General features: G+C 46.0%; 1 protein-coding gene across 1 annotated transcript in view; it reads right to left on the bottom strand.

Moving 5' to 3' along the window:
* ADGRA1 (adhesion G protein-coupled receptor A1) overlaps window positions 1–22,892 on the bottom strand; it is a 732,027-nt gene that overhangs the window by 101,933 nt on the left and 607,202 nt on the right. The window lies entirely within an intron of this gene.

The raw sequence follows: 22,892 nt of genomic DNA, 5'->3' as shown, positions 1-22,892 counted from the left end.
ACCCCTTTCATCCTGGACCTTTTCCTTTCCAGTTCTCTACTCCTCCTCGCCCTAACTGAAACATGGCTGTCGCCGGATGACACAGTCTCTTCTGCTGCTCTCTGCAGTGCAGGCCTCTTCTTCTCCCACTCCCCCAGACTCACCGGAAAAGGAGGAGGTGTCGGTTTCCTTCTCGCCCCCCAATGTCACTTTCGCACTATCCCTCCTCCCCCTTCCCTTTCCTTCCCTTCCTTTGAAGCCCACATCATTCACCTCTACCACCCCCTCCAGATTCTTGTAGCCGTCATCTACCGCCCTCCCGGCCCCACTTCCAACTTCTTTAACGACTTTGACCTCTTCCTCACCTTCCTTCTCTCCTTCTCCATGCCCACTCTGATCCTCGGAGACTTCAATATCCACATGGATATTCCTAACGACTCCTCTGCCGCCCGCCTTCTATCTCTCCTTGACGCTGCCAACCTCTTCCTCCACCCCACCTCGCCCACTCACCAACTTGGTCATACCCTCGACCTCATCATCTCCTACCGCTGCACTGTGTCCACCCTCACCAACTCTGTGATCCCTCTCTCTGATCATAATCTTCTCACCTGCCTCCTCACTCACACTCCTTTCCCCTGTAAATCCGTATTACTCCCTCACAGAGATCTCCGCTCTCTGGACCCCACCCATCTTGCGGAGTGCCTCACACCCCACCTCGCCGCCCTCTCCTCTCTACCCAGTCTTGATGATCAGATTACTGCTCTCAACTCTACCCTTTCTACTCAGCTAGACTCACTCGCTCCCCTTTCCCTTCGCCGCTCTCGCACCACTAACCCACAGCCCTGGATCACTGCCACTGTCCGCCTCCTTCGCTCTTATGCTCGAGCTGCCGAACGCTGCTGGCGAAAGTCTAAACACCATGCCAACCTCGTTCACTTCAAGTTTATCCTTTCCTGCCTTAACTCAGCCCTCTCTTCTGCCAGACAAAACTATTTCTCCTCCCTTATTGACACCCATGCCCATCACCCCCCTCCAGCTCTTCCGTACATTCAACTCCCTTCTCAGGCCCCCGGTTCCTCCCCCTCCTCCTTCCCTCACCCCCAACGATCTGGCCTCCTACTTCATTAACAAATTAAATCCATCAGGTCCGACCTCCCCAAAGTCTCTTCCCCCCTTTCTCCATCCCCCCGGCTCTCAACACTCTCTGCTACTCTCCCATCCTTCCCAGCGGTATCCTCAGAGGAACTCTCCTCCCTCCTCTCAAGTGCTACTCCGGCCACCTGTGCTTCTGACCCCATTCCCTCTCATCTTATGAAATCTCTCGCTCCATCCCTTCTCCCCTCCTTAACTTCCATCTTCAACCGCTCACTCTCCACTGGTTCCTTCCCCTCTGCCTTCAAACATGCCCATGTCTCTCCCATCCTAAAAAAACCCTCTCTTGACCCCACCTCACCTTCTAGTTATCGTCCCATATCCCTCCTACCATTCCTTTCCAAACTCCTTGAACGAGTTGTCTACACGCGCTGCCTAGAATTCCTCAACAACAACTCTCTCCTCGACCCCCTCCAGTCTGGCTTCTGTCCCCTTCATTCCACGGAAACTGCCCTCTCAAAGGTCACCAATGACCTCCTGCTTGCCAAATCCAACGGCTCATATTCTGTCCTAATCCTCCTCGACCTCTCAGCTGCCTTTGACACTGTGGACCACCCCCTTCTCCTCAACACGCTATCTGACCTTGGCTTCACAGACTCCGTCCTTTCCTGGTTCTCCTCTTATCTCTCCGGTCGTTCTTTCTCAGTCTCTTTTGCAGGCTCCTCCTCCCCCTCCCATCCTCTTGCTGTGGGGGTTCCCCAAGGTTCAGTGCTTGGTCCCCTTCTGTTCTCAATCTACACTCACTCCCTTGGTGACCTCATTCGCTCCCACGGCTTCAACTATCATCTCTACGCTGATGACACCCAGATCTACATCTCTGCCCCTGCTCTCTCCCCCTCCCTCCGGGCTCGCATCTCCTCCTGCCTTCAGGACATCTCCATCTGGATGTCCGCCCGCCACCTAAAGCTCAACATGTCGAAGACTGAACTCCTTGTCTTCCCTCCCAAACCTTGTCCTCTCCCTGACTTTCCCATCTCTGTTGACGGCACTACCATCCTTCCCGTCTCACAAGCCCGCAACCTTGGTGTCATCCTCGACTCCGCTCTCTCATTCACCCCTCACATCCAAGCCGTCACCAAAACCTGCCGGTCTCAGCTCCGCAACATTGCCAAGATCCGCCCTTTCCTCTCCATCCAAACTGCTACCCTGCTCATTCAAGCTCTCATCCTATCCCGTCTGGACTACTGCACCAGCCTTCTCTCTGATCTCCCATCCTCATGTCTCTCTCCACTTCAGTCCATACTTCATGCTGCTGCCCGGATTATCTTTGTCCAGAAACGCTCTGGGCATATTACTCCCCTCCTCAAAAATCTCCAGTGGCTACCAATCAATCTGAGCATCAGGCAGAAACTCCTCACCCTGGGCTTCAAGGCTCTCCATCACCTCGCCCCCTCCTACCTCACCTCCCTTCTCTCCTTCTACTGCCCAGCCCGCAACCTCCGCTCCTCCACCGCTAATCTCCTCACTGTGCCTCGTTCTCGCCTGTCCCGCCGTCGACCCCCGGCCCACATCATCCCCCGGGCCTGGAATGCCCTCCCTCTGCCCCTCCACCAAGCTAGCTCTCTTCCTCCCTTCAAGGCCCTGCTGAGAGCTCACCTCCTCCAGGAGGCCTTCCCAGACTGAGCCCCTTCCTTCCTCTCCCCCTTGTCCCCTTCTCCATCCCCCATCTTACCTCCTTCCCTTCCCCACAGCACCTGTATATATGTATATATGTTTGTACATATTTATTACTCTATTTATTTATTTATTTATTTATTTTACTTGTACATTTCTATCCTATTTATTTTATTTTGTTGGTATGTTTGGTTCTGTTCTCTGTCTCCCCCTTTTAGACTGTGAGCCCACTGTTGGGTAGGGACTGTCTCTATATGTTGCCAATTTGTACTTCCCAAGCGCTTAGTACAGTGCTCTGCACATAGTAAGCGCTCAATAAATACGATTGATTGATTGATTGATTAATAGAAGAGGGTGAGTTTAAAATGAACGAGGTCATTCATTCATTCATTCATTCAGTCGTATTTATTGAGCACTTACTGTGTGCAGAGCACTGTACTAAGCACTTGGGAAGTACAAGTCGGCAACATATAGAGACGGTCCCTACCCAACAACGGGCTCACAGACCTGTAGCTCGAGTAGATCAGATGATTCAATAAGATACAGCAACAATGGCAGCTTCCTTGTATCCCAAAGAAAGGTAATGCGTGAGGGAGAGGTTGCCAGGCAGGGGCCCAGCCCTGGGCCTTGGGCATGCCAGCTGGGACCCCTGTCTTTGTGGCTACTCAAAAACGTGCTTAAACAATAAACTTCTCACACATTCTGGCTCAGGGCTGGGGAAGCAGGCAGAGAGCCATTAAAATATGTCCCTAATTGGGTTAGCGCGGTTAAAATAACTGCTTCATCACTCACAGTAGACGAAGAGGGAAGGCACAAAAATTCTGGTTTTTAAACCACGGGGCAGGTGACAAAGGGAGAGTTTGCCCACTAGGGCACAAGGGTTCCTATGCTGTTGTAACAGTGGAGCCAGTAAAGACCATCTGCTTTTGTTTATGATGCTATGTAAGAGTTTCAATTAGTTAAATTGTAGTCCCTTTTGTTTCCATAACAACTGCCTAGTCACTTCAGTCAATCCAAATTTGGCACCTTCTTGTGAATCAATTTCCTCTAATGCTGAACACAGGTTTTACAGGAAATTGGAACAGCTGCTCAAGTTCTGACGCTCTCTGAGTTTTTCTAAAGGCAACTGTCCAAATAGTCCAAAGGGCTTTGACAAATGAGCTGAGGGCCGGAGTACGGGTGTTGTGGACGATCGGGCAGTCAGTCAGTCAGTTGTATTTATTGAGTGCTTATAATGTCCACAGCACTGTATTAAGTACTTGGGAGAGTACAGTTTCACAATATAACAGACACAGTCCCCACCCACAATGAGCTTACAGTCTAGAGGGGGAGACAGACAGTAATATAAATAAATTACAGATATGGATATTAGTGCTGAGGGGCTGGGAGTGGGGGATGAGAAGCAGCATGGCTTAGCAGCAAGAGCACGGGCTTGGGAGTCAGAGGTCATGGGTTCAAATCCCAGCTCCGCCAACTGTCACCTGTGTGACTTTGGGCAAGTCACTTAACTTCTCTGAGCCTCAGTTACCTCATCTGTAAAATGGGGAATAATACTGTGAGCCCCACGTGGGACAACCTGATCACCTTGTATTCCCCCCCAGCACTTAGAACAGTGCTTAACACATAGTAAGCACTTAACAAATGCCATTATTATTATTATTATTATTAAAGGGAGCAAGTCAGGGCAATGCAGAAGGGAGTGGGAGAAGAGGAAAGGAGGGCTTAGGCAGGGAAGGCCTCTTGGAGGAGATGGGCCTTCATTAAGAGAAGCAGAGAAGCAGCATGGCTCAGTGGAAAGAGCCCAGGCTTGGGGAGTCAGAGGTCATGGGTTCTAATTTCAGCTCCGCCACGTATCTGCTGTGTGACCTTGGGCAAGTTACTTAACTTCTCTAAGCCTCAGTTACCTCATCTGTAAAATGGGGATGAAGACTGTGAGCCCCACGTGGGACTACCTGATCACCTTGTATCCCTCCAGCACTTAGAACAGTGCTTTGCACATAGTAAGTGCTTAGCAAATGTCATCATCATCATCATTAAGGCCCTGAAGTGCGGGAAAGTCATTATCTGTCAGTTATGAAGACGGAGGGGGTTCCAGGTCAGAGGCAGGATGTGGGTGAGGGGTCGGAGGCAAGATAGATGAGATCGAGGTATAGTGAGAAGCTTGCTATTAGAGGAGTGAAGTGTGCAGGCTGGGTTGTAGTAGTAGAGTAGCAAGGTGAGTTAGGAGGGGGTGAGTTAGGAGGGGGCAAGGTAATCTCCCAAGTGCTTAGGACAGTGTTCTGCCCTGAGTAAGCACTCAATAAAACCTCTTGATGAATGGATTGATTGATAATTGATTGAGTGGGAGGTTTTCCCTCTAGACCGTGAGCTCGCTGTGGGCAGGGATTGTCACTCTTTAGTGTTATATTGTACTTTCCCAAATGCTTAATACAGTGCTCTGCACACAGTAAGCACTTAATACCTGTGATTGAATGAGTGAAAAAATGAGTAATAATAAAAATAATGATGGCATTTGTTAAGCGCTTACTATGTGCAGAGCACTGCCTAAGCACTGGGGGGGAATACAAGGTGATCAAGTTGTCCCACGTGGGGCTCACAGTCTTAATCCCCATTTTACAGATGAGGTAATTGAGGCTCAGAGAAGTGAAGTGACTTTCCCAAGGTCACACAGCAGTGAGAGGCCTCTCAGCTGCTCTAGACTGTAAGCACTATGTAGGCAGGGAACATACCTACAGACTCTACCTTACTGTACTCTCCCAAGGACCTCGGACAGGGCTCAGCACACTGTGTGCGCTCAATAAATACGGTTGATTAACTGGAGGAGTTGGAGTAGACTGTACCATGATGTAACCATGACAGAGATTGTCCCTGATTCTTTCCCCTCACCTCCCACCCACCAATAGGATCGTTCATTCAGTCATATTTATCAAGCGCTTACTACATTCAGAGCACTGTACTAAATGCTTGGAAAGTGCAATTTAGCAATAAAGAGAGATAATCCCTGCCCACACCGGACTTGCAGTCTAGACAGGGGGAGACAGACATCAAAACAAGTAAAAAGGCATCAATATAAATTAATAGAATTATAGATATGTACATATATACACAAGTGCTGTGGAGTGGGGAGAAGGGGGGTAGAGCAAAGGGAGTGAGTTGTGGTGACATGGAAGAGAGGGGGAGCTGAGGAAAAGGAGGGCTTAGTCTAGGAAGGCCTCTTGGAGGAGGTGAGCCTTCAGTAGGGCTTTGAAGGGGGGAAGTGTGATTGTTTGGCAGATTTGTGGAGGGAGGGCATTCCAGGCCAGAAGTAGGACGTGGGCCAGGGGTCGATGGCGGGACAGGTGAGAATGAGGCCCAGTGAGGAGGTGGCAGAGAAGCGGAGGGTGCGGGCTGGGCTGGAGAAGGAGATGGAGAAGGAGAAGGAGAGAAGGGAGGTGAGGTAGGAAGGAGGGGGCAAGGGGATGGAAAGCTTTGAAGCCAATAATGAGGAGTTTTTGTTTGATACGGAGGTTGATAGGCAACCACTGGAAATTTTTGAGGAGTTGGGTGACATGCCCTAAATGTTTCTGTAGAGAGATAATCTGGGAAGCAGGGTAATGTATAGACTGAAGTGGGGAGAGACAGGAGGTTGGGAGGTCAGAAAGGAGGCTGATGCAGTAATCCAGTAGGGATAGGATAAGTGTACTAATGTGGTAGTGGTTTGGATGGAGAGACATTGTGAAGGTGAGACTGGCAGGTTTTGTTGACAGATTGGATATGTGGGGTGAATGAAAGAGTGGAGTCAAGGATGACACCAAGTTTGCAGGCTTGTCAGATGGGAAGGACAGTAGTGCTGTCCACAGTGATGGGAAAGTCAGGGAGAGGACAGGGTTTGGGAGGGAACATAAAGAACTCTGTCTTGGACATGTTGAGCTTGGGGTGGAAGGAGGACATACAAGTAGAGATATCCTGAAGGCAGGAGGAGATGTAAGCCTGGAAGGAGGGAGAGAGAACAGGGGAGGAGATACAGATTTGGGTGTCATCTGCATAGAGATGATAGTTGAAGCTGTGGGAGCGAATGAGTTCACTACAGAAGTGAGTGTAGATGGAGAATAGAAAGGGACCAAGAACTGAACCTTGAGGGACCCCCCCGCCCCCACAGTTAGGGGATGGGAGGGGGAGGAGGAGCCCACGAAGGAGACTGAGAATGAACGACTGGAAAAATAAGTGAAGAACCAGGAGGGGATGGAGTCTGTGAAGCCAAGGTTGGGTAGTGTGTTGAGGAGAAGGTGATGGTCCACAGTGTCGAAGGCAGCTGAGAGGTCGAGGAGGATTAGGATGGAATAGGAACCGTTGGATTTGGCAAGAAGGAGGTCACTGGGTACCTTTGAGAGGGAGGTTTCAGTGGAGTGGAGGGGGTGGAAGCCAGGTTGGAAGGGGTCCAGGAGAGAGTTGGAGGAGAGGAATTCAAGGCAGCAAGTGTAGACACAGTGTAGGTTCACATCAGGCTGGTTCTCTTCCTATTTCCTCTGCCCCTGGATATCGTCTAATTCATTCATTCAATTCATTCAATCATATTTATTGAGTGCTTACTGTGTGCAGAGCACTGTACTATGCGCTTGGGAAGTACAAATTGGCAACATATAGAGATGGTCCCTACCCAACAACGGGCTCACAGTCTAGAAGGGGGAGACATACAATAAAATAAAACAAGTAGACAGGTGTCAATACTGTCAAAATAAATAGAATTAGAGGTATATACACATCATTAATATGTATAGAGTAATAAATATGTACAAATATACACAAGTGCTGTGGGGTGGGGAAGGGGGTAGGGCAGAGGGAGGGAGGGGGTAATGGGGAAGGGAGGTGGAGGAGAGGAAAAGGGGAGCTCAGTCTGGGAAGACCTCCTGGAGGAGGTGAGCCCTCAGTAGGGCTTTGAAGGGAGGAAAAGAGCTAGTTTCACGCATGTGTGGAGGGAGCGCACTCCAGGCCAGAGGTAGGACATGGGCCAGGGGTCGATGACGGGACAGGCGAGAACGAGGCCCAGTGAGGAGGTTAGTTGGGGCAGAGGAGCAGAGGGTGCAGGCTGGGCTGGAGAAAGAAAGAAGGGAGATGAAGCAGGAGGGGGAGAGGGGATGGAGAGCTTAGAAGCTAATAGTGAGGAGTTTTTGCTTCATGCGAAGGTTGACACGTAACCATTGGAGATTTCTGAGGAGGCAAGTGACATGCCCAGAGTGTTTCTCTACAGAGATAATCTGGGTAGCAGAGTGAAGAATAGACTGAAGTGGGGAGAAACAGGAAGATGGGAGATCAGAAAGGAGGCTGATGCAGTAATCCAGTCAGGATAGGATGAGAGATTGAACCAACAAGGTAGTGGTTTGGATGGAGAGGAAAGGGCAGATCTTGACAATGTTGTGAAGGTGAGACCGGCTGGTTTTGGTGACAGATTGGATGTGTGGGGTGAATGAGAGAGCAGAGTCAAGGATGAATCCAAGCTTGCGGCCTTGTGAGACGGGCAGGATGGTAGTACCATCCACAGTGATGGGAAAGTCAGGAAGAGGACAGGGTTTGGGAGGGAAGATAAGGAGCTCAATCTCTGACATGTTGAGCTTTAGGTGGTGGGCGGACATCCAGGTGGAAATGTCCTGAAGGCAGGAGGACATACGAGCCTGGAGGGAGGGAGAGAGAACAGGGGAAGAGATGTAGATTTGGGTGTCATCTGTGTAGAGATGATAGTTGAAGCCGTGGGAGCAAATGAGTTCACCAAGGGAGTGAGTATAAATGGCGAACTGAAGGGGACCAAGAACTGACCCTTGAGGAACTCCTCCAGTAAGGGGAGGGGAGGGGGAGGAGGAGCCCACAAAGGAGACTGAGAATGTACGGCCAGAGAGATAAGAGAGAACCAGGAGAGGACGGAGTCCATGAAGCCAAGTCTAAGATATGGGTAGAGGTCTCTGAAGACCAATCAACGTCCTTGCTGCATGGCTTTGAAATGAATCTCAGCCCGTGTAATGCATCATTGCTATGGAAATAACTTTGGTTGCTTTGAGGATTTCAACAGTCCTGGCAACAGGAGCATGAGAAACTGCATGACCTAGGGGAAGAGCCTAGGCCTGAGAGTCAGAGAACCTGGATTCTAATTCTGTCTCTGTCTCTTAGTAATAATAATAATAACAATAATAATATTTGTCAATCACTTACTTTATGCCAAAACTGTTCTAAGTGCTGAGATACATGCAAGTTAATTAGGTCTGGACGCAGTCCCTGTCCCACATGGGGCTCACACTCTTATTCCCCATTTTACAGATGAGGTGAGGCCGAGAGAAGTGAAGTGTCTTGCCCAAGGTCCCACAGCACATGAGCGAGGGAGCCAGGATCAGAACCCAAGTCCTTCTGACTCCCAGGCCCGTGCTTTATCCATTAAGCCAGGCTGTTTTCCACACTACTTATCAACTGTGTGTCCTTCACTAAGATACTTAGAGAAGCAGCGTGGCTCAGTGGAAAGTGCACAGGCTTTGGAGTCCGAGGTCATGAGTTCAAATCCCAGCTCCACCAATTGTCAGCTGTGTGACTTTGGGCAAGTCACTTAACTTCTCTGTGCATCAGTTACCTCATCTGTAAAATGGGGATTAAGACTGTGAGACCCCCGTGGGACAACCTGATCACCTTGATACCTCCCCAGTGCTTAGAACAGTGCTTTACACATAGCAAGCTCTTAATAAATACCATTATTATTATTATTAAGTTCTCTGTGCCTCAGTTTTCTCCCCTGTAAAATGGAGATTAAATTCTACTCCCCTCCTACTTAGACTACGAGGTCCACTGTAGGATAGGGACTGTGCTCAACCAGAATATCTTGTAACTATCCTAGCACTTAGTACAATGCATGGCACGTAGTAACTGTTTAACAAATAACATAATATTCATAATAACACTTGCAGTTCATTTTCACCAACATGATTTTTTTACAAACCTGGCCTACTTTCGTCCCAGGTCACAAAGCTGGTAAAATCAATAAAATCAATTCTCTTCAATCAATCAAAAGCATTTACTGATCACTTATTCCATGCAAATGACAGCACTAAGGCTTTGACAGAGTATAATAGAGTCAGTAGCCTTGATCCCTGCCCTCAAAGAGTTTACAATCCAATGGCAAAGATCGACATTAAAATAATTTACAATATGGCAAGCGACAGAGTTTAAAGTTACATACATAAGTGTGACGGGGGATGGAGAAAGAGGGAAGAGAGAAGAGTGAAAACCAGGTGCTCAGGAGATGGAGAGGGGATGAATTGGGAGTGGGTGAATAATAATAATAATGATAATAATGGCATTTATTAAGTGCTTACTATGTGCAAAGCACTGTTCTAAGCAATGGGGAGGTTACAAGGTGATCAGGTCATCCCATGGGCGGGGGGTGGGCTCACAGTCTTAATCCCCATTTTACAGATGAGGTAACTGAGGCCCAGAGAAGTGAAGTGACTTGCCCAAAGTCACACAGCTGACAATTGGCAGAGTCGGGATTTGAACCCATGACCTCTGACTCCAAAGCCCGAGCTCTTTCCACTGAGCCACGCTGCACGCTGGGAAGATGAGATGAATCCAGGAAGGTCTCCTGGAGGAAGAAACTTCCTCTTTTCTTCTGACTTTTATTATTAGTGTGTGCAAGTGGTTAAATGGGTAACTGCAAGGCTGAACTCTTTAGAAAGGTAGTTCCTGGGCCTAGGGGAAACAGCAGGAGTCTAGGATTCAGAGGACCAGGGTTCTAATCCCGACTCTGCCACTCACCTGGTGGGCCACCTTGGACTGTCACTTCAATTATCTGTGTTTAAAGTTCCTTAGCTCTAAAATGGGGATTCAATACCTGTTCTCTCTCTTAGACTGTGAACCCCATTGACTTGGATCTGTCCCCTTTATTCACCCCATCCTCAGCCCCACAGCACTTATGTCCAACTATATTATTTCTAATAATGTCTATCTCCCCATCTAGACTGTAAGCACATTTTGGCCAGAGAACACGTCTATCAACTCTGTTATATCATACTTTCCCAAATGCACACTGTAAATGCTCAATAAATACGATTTATTGACTGACATCGATTAATGTCAAACAATGACTGTGTCTAACCTGACAACATGACAACCCGGACAGGTGATTACTCTACCCTGCATCAAAGCCTTATTGAAGGCCCAGCTCCTCATGAGGTCTGCCCTGACTAAATCTGCCCACACTAAACCCTCCTTTCCTCATCTCCCACTCCCTTCTGCATCACCCTGACTTGCTCCCTTTATTCAGCCCCCATTCCAATCCCACAGCACTTATGTACATATCTGCAATTTTATTTGTTTACATTCATTTCCATCCCCCTTCTAGATTGTAAGCTCACTGTGAGCAGGGAATGTTTGTTATAAAGTTATATTGTACTTTCCCAAGCACTTAGTACAATGCTTTGCACCCTGTAAGTGCTTAATAAATATGATTGACTGTCTGACTAACTTGTATCTACCCCAGTGCTTAGTACAGTACTTGGTACATAGTGTGCTTACCAAATACAATTATTATTATTATTCTTAAGGTCATCTTGAGAGGAACTCAAAATGTAATTTGTCTTCACATTCCAAAAAACCGAAATTCCCCTACTTGCAAGAAATTTTGGATCAGTGTCAAGAAAAATCATATTCTTCATTTATTGCCAAACAGAAACACTCTTTGTGGACAAAGATCATAGTAGCAGTAAAAGTATTTACTGAAAGCTCACTTCTTTATGGTGTTTGTTAAACACTACCTGCCAGACAGTACAAAACAACGGGATTAGATACAAGCAATCGGGTTGGACACAGTCTGTGGTCCACATAACCTCACAATCTTAAACCCTGGTTTACAGATGAATCAACTGAGGCACAGAGAAGTTAAGAGACTCACCCAAGATCACCTAGCAGGTAAGCGGCGGAGCTGGGATTAGAACCCAGGTCCTCTGATTCCCAGGCCTGTGTACTTTCCACTAGGTCATGCTGCTTCTCCACATATCATCTACTCGGTGCTTGAAAGTGGTTGACTGTTGTTGGGGTTTTTTAAATATTCCCATATTTTCTCACACATTTCCCACATATATTCATCAGTTTCTAAGAAGAGTGTAAAACTCAGAGCTGAGTTGAAATCTCTTCAGCCAATGCTGCACACTCTTTTCTTCCCACACTCTGGGGGTGAACTTTGGAAGGAACTATGGGGTTGACCCAGCAACACTGAGACCACTTAGCAACAGAGAACTAGAACTGGAGACATCCACGCTTTAGGAGGGAGAAGGGGTGAAACAGATGCATATCAGCTCTAGGTTTTATGCCTTAGACAGATTTTGTTTATTGACAGAATCTTTGCATGTGGAGTAATCAGTGCTGCAAAGTGCTGCAAATAAAAATAACTATCCATTTTACTGCCTTTCTAATGGTTCCAGGGCTTCGTGATTTCTGGCAACCGTTCAGAGGGAGAACATAAGCTGCATTTGTGGAAGAACTTATATTTCATCTGTTTTACCTCTTCTTGAAGGAGAATAATGGAGGACTTGGCAAAATGAATATGTAGAAGCCTCATTATAGTGTAAGTTGTGGGGTGGGGGATGATGGAAATCAGGGCTGAAGACCATTCATTCATTAATTCAATGATATTTATTGAGCGATTACTGCATGCAGAGCAGTCATGGGTTCAAATCCCGGCTCTACTACTTGTCAGCTGTGTGACTTTGGGCAATCACAACTTCTCTGGGCCTCAGTTCCCTCATCTGTAAAATGGGGATTAAGACTGTGAGCCCCACATGGGACAACTTAATCACCTTGTATCCTCCCCAGTGCTCAGAACCGTGCTTTGCACATAGTAAGTGCTTAACAAATGCCATTATTATTATTATTATCACTATTATTATCATCATTATGTAGGCTTGTTGTGGGCAGGGAATGTGCCTGCCTATTGTCATATTATACTCTTCCAAGTTCTCAGTAAAGTGCTTTGTACACAGTAAGCATTCAATCGACATGATGGAATGAATGAATGAGAGAAACCTGGCCCCAGAGACACTGTTTGGAAGGGGACTGACATAGGTCAAATAGAAGTTACATCAAATTGATTGATTTCAATATGCATGACTAGCCCACCATGTCCAAAGCATTCTGGGTAGAACTCTTATAGAGCACTCATGAGAAACACCTTTTTTAAAAAATGGTATTTGTATTTGTTAAGCACTTACCTTATGCCAGGCACCGCACTTTTGATGGTATTGACACCTGTCTACTTGTTCTGTTTTGCTGTCTGTCTCCCACTTCTAGACTGTGAGCCCGTTGTTGGGTAGGGACTGTCTCTATATATTCCCTTACTGTACTTTCCAAGCGCTTAGTACAGTGCTCTGCACACAGTAAGCGCTCAATAAATACAACTGAATGAATGAATGAATGAATGAATGAACTAAGCCCTGGGGTCGATATAAAGTAATCTGGTTGGATACAGCCCCTGTCCCACATGGGACTCAAACTCTTCATTCTCATTTTACAGATGAGGTAACTGAGGCCCAGAGAAGTGAAGTGACTTACCCACAGTCATACAGCAGACAAGTGGCAGAGCCGGGATTAGAACCCAGGTCCTTCTGACTACAAGGTTCCTGCAGAAACTGAGCTAGTCTTGGGGAGTCTAAAATATTCTGTAAGCTCCTTGAGGGCAGGGATCTCTGTCTCAAGTGTACTCTCCCAAGGACTTAATGCAGTGCTCTGCGAACCCAGGCCTTCGATAAATGGGATTGACTAAATGATCGTTTGAGTGAGGTGTTATCCTCAAGAGACTTACTGGCCAAAATTGCTCCAGTTTGGATAGTGAAAGGAGATATTGCAAGTACTTGTTACAAGAAGTTTATGGTGGACAAAGTCCCTGATAACATAATTTTTACTGGAAACCTTGGGGAATTTGCTAATGATAACAATGCTACTACTAATACTAATGGATTTGTTCAACATTTACTACATCCCAGTCAATCAATCAATCAATCAATCAATCAATCAAAGGTATTTATTGAGTACTTACTCTGTGCAGAACACTGGCCTAAGTGCTTGGGAGAGTACAATACAGCAGAATTATCATATATGTTCCTTGCCAGTAACGGGCTTACACTCAAGAGGGAGAGATAAACATCAATAATAATAATAATGATGGTATTTGTTAAGCACTTACTATGTGCAAAGCACTGTTCTAAGCGCTGGGGGGATACAAGGTGATCAGGTTGTCCCACGTGGGGCTCACAATCTTAATCCCCATTTTACAGATGAGGTAACTGAGGCACAGAGAAGTTAAGTGAGTTGCCCAAAGTCACACAGCTGACAAGCGGCAGAGCTGGGATTAGAATCAATCAATCAATCAATCAATCGTATTTATTGAGCGCTTACTATGTGCAGAGCACTGTACTAAGCGCTTGGGAAGTACAAATTGGCAACACATAGAGACAGTCCCTACCCAACAGTGGGCTCACAGTCTAAAAGGGGGAGACAGAGAACAGAACCAAACATACCAACAAAATAAAATAGGATAGAAATGTACAAGTAAAATAAATAAATAAATAAATAAATAGAGTAATAAATATGTACAACCATATATACATATATACAGGTGCTATGGGGAAGGGAAGGTGGTAAGATGGGGGGATGGAGAGGGGGACGAGGGAGAGAGGAAGGAAGGGGCTCAGTCTGGGAAGGCCTCCTGGAGGAGGTGAGCTCTCAGCAGGGCCTTGAAGGGAGGAAGAGAGCTAGCTTGGCGGAGGGGCAGAGGGAGGGCATTCCAGGCCCGGGGGATGACGTGGGCCGGGGGTCGACGGCGGGACAGTCGAGAACGAGGTACAGTGAGGAGATTAGCGGTGGAGGAGCGGAGGTTGCGGGCTGGGCAGTAGAAGGAGAGAAGGGAGGTGAGGTAGGAGGGGGAACCCATGACCTCTGACTCCCAAGCCCATGCTCTTTCCACTGAGCCATGCTGCTTATTTTATAATATGTAACATATAATTTAAAGTAGTTTATAACATAAAAGTGAAAGATATGTAGTGCTGCAGGGCTAGGGGTGGGGCAAATATCAATGAACTGTACTAAGCGATGAGCTAGATACAAGATACCTAGGTTGGATACAAGGTTGGACACAGAGGTTCTGGTAATGTGTTTCTACCAGCTATCTTGTGGTTCAGTACATCACAAAAATCAGTTTTATTTTAGTTCTTTTTGCGAGGTGCCAAACTGTCTACTCCCACTTCTGACACTTTGGAAAGATTGAAAATAATTTTAGCTAGTCCTGGATGTGGCGAATAATCACCGCGAAGAAATTTTTAAAAATTCATTTTTGGAATTCTTCTGGAAGATATTAAATTTCAAATCATTTAGATACATCAATTTCCACAAGAATTGTGTATCATTATCAAGTAATAGGCAGGTAAACAAATCATTATTATATCAACAGATGGCCATTTGAAGTATAAGAGAGCTGATACATGGCATATGGTAAGAGATTTGAGTCCCAGATAATTATCTAGTTATTGCTCCCCTAAAAACACCTTACCGGAAAGAAGTTACATTTATTGGGAAAAGAAAATCAAACCAAGGATGGAATTAAATCAAATTTTCACTCAGGTGAAATCAGAAGAATGAAATGAATAATGGTGTCTTTTGAAGTCAGTCTTGAGAAACAGGCATGGCCGAAAGAGCACAGGCCTACAAATCAGAGGACGTGGGTCTAATCCCATCTTTGCTGCATGTCAGCTGTGTGACCTTGGGCAAGTCACTTTGCTTCTCTGTGCCTCAGTTCCCTCATCTGTCAAATGGGGATTAAGAGTATGAGCCCCAGGTGGGATAGGGACTGTGTCTGACATGATTACCTTTATCTACACCAGTTCTTAGAACAGTGCTCGGTACATAGTAAGTGCTTAGCAAATACCACAGTTATTATTATTATTAAGCAGTGTGGCTCAGTGGAAATAGCCAGGGCTTTGGAATCAGAGGTCATGGGTTCAAATCCCACCCCCACCAATTGTCAGCTGTGTGACTTTGGGCAAGTCACTTAACTTCTCTGTTCCTCAGTTCCCTCATCGGTAAAATGGGGATGAAGACTGTGAGCCCCCCATGGGACAACCTGATCATGTTGTAACCCCCCTAGCGCTTAGAACACGGCTTTGCACATAGTAAGCGCTTAATAAATGCCATCATTATTATATTATGTCACTGAATTCATTCATTCAATCATATTTATTGGGCACTAATTGTGTGCAGAGCACTGTACTAAGTGCTTGGGAAGTACAATTCAGCAACAAATAGAGACAATCCCTGCCCACAATGGGCTCACAGTCTAGAATCTACTGAATAGAACAGTGCTTTGCACATAGTAAGTGCTTAATAAATGCCATCATTATTATTACTGAATCTACCCCACTACCATACACACAACACTTGTCATTTTGGGGAATGTATATAAAGAGGCCATAGATGTCATCTCTTAAGATGAAGACTGTGAGCCCCACGTGGGACATGGACTGTGTCCAAATTGATTATCTTATATCTACACTAGGGCTTACTACAGTGCTAGGCCTATAGTAAGTGCTTAACAAATACCATGATTATTACTGTTATTTTTTAACAGGAGACCAGGACGTCATAAGTCAATGGAGGTTGCCCTCTGCAGAAGGGTCTGAGAGGAAGTCAACTCGACTTCAGCAAGGGCACATCTCATCAGCCCTGTGCTGAGCGTGGAACAGTGGTGTGCAGGATAGCGTGGCTTAATGGAAAGAGCACAGGCTTGGGAGTCAGAGGTCATGGGTTTTAATCTCGGCTCTGCCACGTCAGCTGTATGACCTTGAGCAAGTCACTTCACTTCTCTGGGCCTCAGTTACCTCTTCTGTAAAATGGGGATTAAGACTGTGAGCCCCACGTGGGACAATCTGCTTACCTTGTATCTACCCCAGTGCTTAGAACGGTGCTTGGCACATAGTAAACATATTGTTTACATATTGTTGTACATATTTATTGTTGTACATATTTATTACTCTGTTTATTTATTTATTTATTTATTTTACTTGTACATTTCTATCCTATTTATTTTATTTTGTTGGTATGTTTGGTTCTGTTCTCTGTCTTCCCCTTTTAGACTGTGAGCCCACTGCTGGGTAGGGACTGTCTCTATGTGTTGCCAATTTGTACTTCCCAAGCGCTTAGTACAGTGCTCTGCACATAGTAAGTGCTCAATAAATACGATTGATTGATTGATTGATTGATAGTAAACGCTTAACAAATACCAACATTATTATTATTATTATTATTATTAAGCACCTACTATATGTCAAGTGCTTGGAAAGAAACGGGATAATCAGGTCCCATGTGAGGCTCACTGGAGGAGGGAGAACCAGTAGCGAATCCCTATTTTTCAGATGAGGGAACTGAGGCCCAGAGAAGTGAAATAACTTGCCCAAGATCCCAGAGCAGGTAAGTGGCAGAGCCGGAATTAGAACCCAGGGGCTCTGACTCCCAGGCTTGTGTTCTTTCCACTAGGCCAGCTTGTTTCCCATATGGGAGCAGGGTGGTTCCTGCGTTCTGGTGAGACCCTGCCCATCCGTAACAATGCAGGTTTCAGGGGCACCGTCCCCAAGTCCTCGGGTTACCCAGGGGCCTTCGAGGGCAGAGGTGGCACCGGAGAGTCGGGTCGAGTCCAACAGTGCCTCTAGATGATGGGAGGGGGATTCCGGATGAGATGATCCCAGGGGAGGCCGTGGCTGCTCTGAGGGGAGTTTTTGTTCCCATTCATTCATTCGTATTTCCCGAGTGCTTACTGTGTGCAGAGCGCTGCACTAAGTAATAATAATAATAATGGCATTTGTTAAGTGCTTACTATGTGCGAAGCACTGTTCTAAGTGCTGGGGGGGGGGATACAAGGTGATCAAGTTATCCCAAGTGGGGCTCACAGTCTTCATCCCCATTTTACAGATGAGGTAACTGAGGCTCAGAGAAGTTAAGTGACTTGCCCAAGGTCACACAGCAGGCATGTAGCAGAGTACTTGGGAGAGGACAAGACTGTTCTAGAAGAGGTTCTAGACTGTAAGCCCGTTGTGGGCAGGGATTGTCTCTTTTGCTGAATTGTTATAATAATAATGATGGTATTTGTTAAGCGCTTACTATGTGCTGAGCACTGTTCTAAGCTCTGGGGAGGATACAAGGTCATGAGGTTGTCCCAAGTGGGGCTCACGGTCTTCATCCCCATTTTACAGATGAGGGAACTGAGGCCCAGAGAAGTGAAGTGACTTGCCCAAAGTCACACAGCTGACAAGGGTTGGAGGTGGGACTTTGTACTTTCCAAGCGCTTAGTATAGTGCTCTGCACACAGTAAGTGCTCAATAAATACGAATGAATAATAATGATAATGGTATTTGTTAAGCGCTTACTACGTGCAAAGCACTGTTCAAAGCGCTAGGGACGTTACAAGATGATGAGGTTGTCCTACTGGGGGTGGGGTCACAGTTTTAATCCCCATTTTACAGATGAGGTAACTGAGGCACAGAGAAGTTAAATGACTTGCCCAAAGTCACACAGCTGACAGTTGGTGGAGCCGGGATTTGAACCCATAACCTCTAACTCCAAAGCCCGTGCTCTTTCCACTGAGCCACGCTGCTTCTGAGTGAAAGCTTACAATATAACAATAAACTGATACATTCCCTGCCCACAAGGAACTGACAGTCTAGAGGGGGAGACAGACTTTAATAGATATAAATTGACATATGGACACAAGTGCTATGGGGCTGGGAAGGGGGCGATGAATGAAGGGAGCAAGTTAGAGCGACACAGAAGGGAGTGGGAGGAGAACCTGTCCCTGTTCTAGAAGCTTCCATGCTGCATTCCTGGAAACTCTGGAAGCTGTAACCTCATTATGGACAGGGAACGTGTCTGCTACTTCAGTAGTATCACACTCTCCCATGCGCTTAGTGCAATGCTCTGCACATAGTAAGCGCTCAATAAATACTGTTGCTTGAGGGACTGATTGGAAGAGTCTGGGACAAACTGGAACTGTCAGAATCCCCAGCCTATCAGAATCTCTCAGGAAACCTGTTTGTCAGGCAGTTAGTCGTGTTTTTTGAGTGCTTACTGTGTGCGGGGTACTGTACCAAGCACGTGGGAGAGTACAGTAGAACAGTCTAACAGACATATTCCCTGCTCATAATGAGCTTTCAGTCTAGAGGGAGAGATAGGCATTAATATGAATAAATAAATGACAGATGCGGACATAAGCACTGTAGGGCTGGGATGGGGGAATGAATAAAGGGAGCAAGTCAGGGTGGCGCAGAAGGGAGTCCAAGAAAAAGAAAAGAGAGACAGCCTCCCCTCCACCCTAGGGTTACTCCCTAGGGGTCTTGGCCTGGGGATAATAATAATAACAACAATAATAATAATAATAATAATAATAATAACTGTGGTATTTGTTAAGTGCTTAGTATGTGTCAGGCACTGTATTAGCAGTATGGCTCAGTGGAAAGAGCACGGGCTTTGGAGTCAGGGGCCATGGGTTCAAATCCCGGCTGTGCTAACTGTCAGCTGTGTGACTTTGGGCAAGTCACTTAACTTCTCTGTGCCTTAGTTACCTAATCTGTAAAATGGGGATTAAAACTGTGAGCCCCCCCGAGAAAACCTGATCACCTTGTAACCTCCCCAGTGCTTAGAACAGTGATTTGCACATAAGCACTTATGTGCTTATGCGCTTAACAAATACCATTATTATTATTATTATTATTATTAAGCACTGCAGTGGATATCAGCAAATCGGGTTAGTCATAGTCCCTGTCCCACATGGGACTCACAGTCTTAATCTTACTCTTAAGGGAAGCAGCGTGGTTCAGTGGAAAGAGCCTGGGCTTTGGAGTCAGTGGTCATGAGTTCAAACCCTGGCTACACCAATTGTCAGCTGTGTGACTTTGGGAAAATCACTCAACTTCTCTGTGCCTCAGTGACCTCATCTGTAAAATGGGAATTAAGACTGTGAGGCCCCTCCCGCCCCCCCCCCGAGGGACAACCTGATCGCCTTGTAACCTCCCCAGCGCTTAGAACAGCACATAGCGCTTAATAAATGCCATTATTATTATTATTATTGTTATTATTAATCCCCATTTTCTAGATGAGGTAACTGAGGCCCAGAGAAGTAAAATGATTTGCCCAAGGCCACACAACAGATAATGGTAGGGCAGGGATTAGAACCCATGACTCGGGCCCGTGCTCTTTCCACTAGGCCTCGCTGCTTCCTGCTGCTGGACTTGGCTGGGTTCCAGGTTCCCTGAGGACATTTACAACTCAAGACCTTCCTCCCAAGCAAGAATGCCCCTTTGTTCATTCATTCATTCAATCATATTTATTGAGCACTTACTATGTTCAGAGCACTGGACTAAGCGACTGGAAGAGTACAACATAACAATAAACGGACACATTCCCTGCCCACAATGAGCTCACAGTCTAGAAGCAGCAGGGTGTAGTAGATAGAGCCTGGGCTTGGGAGTCAGAAGGTCATGGGTTCATTCATTCATTCATTCAATCGTATTATTGAGCACTTACTGTGTGCAGAGCACTGTACTAAGTGCTTGGGAAGTCCAAGTTGGCAACATATAGAGACGGTCCCTACCCAAGAATAGGCTCACAGTTTTTCCTCTCCTCCTCCCCATCCCCCCTGCCCTACCTCCTTCCCCTCCCCACAGCACCTGCATATATGTTTGTACAGATTTATTACTCTATTAATTTTACTTGTACATATTTACAATTCTATTTATTTTGTTAATGGTGTGTATCTAGCTTTATTTTTATTTATTCTGGTGACTTGACACCTGTCCACATGTTTTGTTTTGTTGTCTGTCTCCCCCATCTAGACTGTGAGCCCATTGTTGGCTAGGGACCGTCTCTATATGTGCTGACTTGGACTTCCCAAGCGCTTAGTACAGTGCTCTGCGCACAGTAAGTGCTCAGTAAATACGATTGAATGAATGAATGAAGGGGGAGACAGACAACAAAACAAAACATAGACAGGTGTCAAAATCGTCAGAGCAAATTGAATTAAAGCTATATGCACATCATTAACAAAATAAATAGAATTATGTACAAGTAAAATAAATAGAGTAATAAATCTGTACAAATATATACAAGTGCTGTGGGTTCTAATCCTTACTCCACCACTTGTCTGTTCTGGTGTTACTTTACTTCTCAGTGCCTCAGTTCCCTCACCTGTAAAATAGGGGTCGAGACTGTAAGCCCCACTTGGGACAGGGGCTGTGCCCAACCCAATTTACTTGTCTCTACCCTGGCACTTAGTACAGTGTCTGGCACATAGTAAGTGCTTAATGAGTGCCATTGTTATTATTTTTTCAGTAGAGGGGAATTCCTCCCAGGGGACTACTGCCAGCCAGCTCTCTGGTCAGGAGGCTCTCAGGGGTGGGCACTGTCACACGGCAGCGGGACAGTGCCCACGTCCAGGCAGCTGTAGGGACGGAGCCACGGCTTCTCAGCTCCTGGATGTGTGTCCTATCATGACTCAGTCAGTTCATGCTATTTACTGAGTGCTTACCATGAGCCGAGCACTATACTAAGTGTTTGAGAGAGTACATTTATCACAATAAACAAACACATTCCTTGCCCAAAATGAGTTTATAGTCTAGAGGGGGAGACAGACGTTACTATAAAGTTCCCAGAACTCATACTCATATTCTCTCAGGAGAGAGCAGTGAGACCTAGTGGAGGGAGCCCAGGCCTGGGTGTCAGAAGGACCTGAGTTCTAATCCTTTTTCTGCCACTTGTCTACTGTGTGACTTTGGGAAAGTCACTTTTCTTCTCTGGGCCTCAGTTAACTCATCTGTAAAATGGGGATCGAGACTGTGAGCCCTAAGTGGGACAGGAACTGGGTCCAATTTCATCTGCTTGTATCCACCCCAGCGCTTACTACAGTGCCTGGAACATAGTAAGTGCTTAACAAATACCATAATCATAAGTATTATTATTATTTACACATACTACAATGATTGTTATTATACAAGGAAGACTATGTATGGGTTATTCTTGCTTAACTCACACAGACTGGGGGGCAGGGGGAATGGAGTATTGTGAGGGTGGGCTGCCTCCCCTTTGATGGGCAGCACTTGAGAGTTGTCCCCTCCCCCTCTTGTGGGGGAGCCCCCCTCCCTCTCAAATTACTCCCTCTTTCCACACTTTCAGCAGTAGTAATAGCATCTATCAAGCGCTTCGGCATGGCTTAGTGGAAAGAGCACAGGCCTGAGAGTCAGAACGACCTGGGTTCTAATCCTGGCTCCTCCACTTGTCTGCTGTGTGACCTTGGCAAGTCATTTCACTTCTCTGAGCCTCAGTTACCTCCTCTATAAAATGGGGATTGAGACTGTGAACCTCATAAGGGACAGCGCCTGTGTCCAACCCGATTTGCTTGTATTAATTCAATAGTATTTACTGAGCATTTACTGTGGGCAAAGCACTGTACTAATCACTTGGGGAAGTACAATACAGTAATAAAGAGAGACAATCCCTGCCCACAACACGCTCACAGTCTAGAGGCAGGGAGACACACATCAATACAAGTAAACAGACATCAATATAAATAAATAAATACATAAATAATTTAAGTACAGTGCCTGGCACATAGTAAGTGCTTAACAATACCAGAATTGTTATTATTATTAATTATTATTAATACTAAGCAATTAGGAAGGAAGGGATGAGGCTCAGATACAGAGTTCCTATCCTGACAACAAAGAAATTTCACATCTGTGGAAATCTACTGGAAGATTGAAAAGGCAGCTGAAAAAAAAGGAGGCAGTTTTCCAGTCCTTATTGTCAGCTTCAAACTTCATCATAAAAAAATGAACAAAGAAATATGCTCCTCTCACCAACCCAGTAGGCTCTGTCCTTTTTCAAGGTTGTCACAAGCCCCAGGAAAATTTATGTCTTTCTTAAGAAAGTCTGGCTAGGTCATGGGGTCAAGTCAAGATTTATTTCTGGGGATGATTTCTTTTGATCCTTTTGAGTGCTCCGATGCTATAAAACTCTACTTCTAAATTAGATGTGAGAAAAGAAGGTCTATAGTATTAGGATAGCCTGACTTTCATCACCAGTCATAGAAAGAGCTCATCAGCACAATT

Source organism: Tachyglossus aculeatus, chromosome 3, assembly GCF_015852505.1.
Source record: "Tachyglossus aculeatus isolate mTacAcu1 chromosome 3, mTacAcu1.pri, whole genome shotgun sequence".
Classification (NCBI taxonomy): Eukaryota; Metazoa; Chordata; class Mammalia; order Monotremata; family Tachyglossidae; genus Tachyglossus; species Tachyglossus aculeatus.
This window is presented reverse-complemented; position numbering and strand designations above follow the sequence as displayed.